Here is a 1,977-nt window from a genome sequence, read left to right as displayed (position 1 = left end):
TGATAGTCTAATGTCACAGATCGATGACGACATGTTAGAAGACTTAATGACGTTTTATGACGTCTCTAAACGTCAATAATATGTTTTTAAGACGTTATACCCTTATAGAAATATTATACTAAGAATTATTGATAATTACTTATTTTCAGTATTAAAAATACTGGATAATAAGTAATTATCAATGATTCTTAGTATGATATTTCTATAAGGGAAAAGTAAATAAAATACAAGTAAATCATTTTATAAATCTGAATAAATTATTTTCTAATATTAAAAGTACTTGTTTATGTTTCAAATTAAAGTTTCTTTTATTATCAGAAAAAAATTTATTTAAATTTACAAAATATATATAATTTATTTTACTTACTTTTAAAACATATAAATATTTTTTAAATATACTTTCCACATATTTTTTAAAACATATATTTTAAAAAAATCTATTCTCTTCTTTTAAATAAATCATATGTTTTCGTATATGGATATACCATATACACCCCTTATAGAAATATCATACTAAGAATCATTGATAATTACTTATTATCCAGTATATTTTTAATACTGAAAATAAGTAATTATCAATGATTCTTAGTATGATATTTCTATAAGGGCCTGATAGAAAAAATTTGCTGAAAATACAATGAAATTGTTGAAAATACAATGAAATCGTCGAAATAAGAAATGAAAGTTACTGAAAAATTGCTAAAAATATATCATCATGAATCATGATTTTCATTATAAATTATAGTGAAAAGTGTGGAAAAACAATGAATTTTTAATAAACATTGATGAAAAGTAATGAAAAAATATTGAAATATTTAATGAAATATTTAATGAAATATTTAATGAAATATTTAATGAAACTTACTGAATTGTAATGAAAACTGAGTAAATTGTATTAAAACTTTGCTGAAATATTGATGAAAAAAATTCGTAAAAACATTTCTCAATAATTTTAAAAATTTTGTTGAATTACGCTGAAACTTGATGAAAGAATTACAATTTATAATGAATTGTAAATAAGTACTTAATGTACTTATACTTATCTCATTTATTGATCAATGAAAAATTTCGTGAAAAGTTTTGACTAAATAACGAAATCGTGCTGAATTTCGCTGATAATTGATGATAATTGACTAATGTATTAAAATGTAATTTTTTTATTTTTCTACATATTAGAATATGAAAATCGTCTCATTGAAATATCGATGAAAAATACTGAAATATATTGAACTTTACTGAAATCATATGGAAATCTGATTTCTTCATTATGTTTCAAGATTAATTCATACAATTTTTAATTTGTATGTAATATTATATTTAGAGCAATCGTTAATTAGCATATAATATTTGCTTGTAGATTAAAAGATATATGAAATTTAATATTATTTATAAAGATAGTCTATTTAATTAGATGTACGTGTGTCTTTAAAAAAATTATTACAAATTTAAAGAAGTACCATACTTATTGTAGTGAAAATGTCCATATTTATTATAATACAAATACTTTAGACACATAAACATATATGTATATAAATATAAATTTTTGCCTTTCATCTCCCAAATATCCGTATGGACAGTGCTAACACAACAATGATAAACATGCTAAATAATACCCATACAGCACAAAACATTGAAAGAACGTTGATGAGACATTGATGCAACATTGAAGATAGAAGTGCGGATATTTTTCTGCATGAAATTTATGTTGATTTTTCAACATTGATAACCAGATACAATGTTGAATGCATATTAAACAAAAACTACAATATTTTGCAATGTTGTAACTATATTTGAGGAACATTGAAAATTATATTATTGATATATAAAAATAATAATAATAATAAAATAAATTATTATTAAATTTTATTATATTAATACATATGTATTATTCATATTATATTACAATATACTATAATCATATATTTTTCTTATTGTTTATATATAAAATTAAAATGCGTTTAAGCAATTTTGTGCAAA

The sequence above is a fragment of the Odontomachus brunneus genome, unplaced genomic scaffold, assembly GCF_010583005.1.
Source record: "Odontomachus brunneus isolate Ranch 3 - 2012 unplaced genomic scaffold, Obru_v1 Obru_scaffold_142, whole genome shotgun sequence".
NCBI classification, from domain to species: Eukaryota; Metazoa; Arthropoda; class Insecta; order Hymenoptera; family Formicidae; genus Odontomachus; species Odontomachus brunneus.
The sequence above is the reverse complement of the archived record's forward strand: the minus strand, read 5'-3'. Positions refer to the sequence as shown.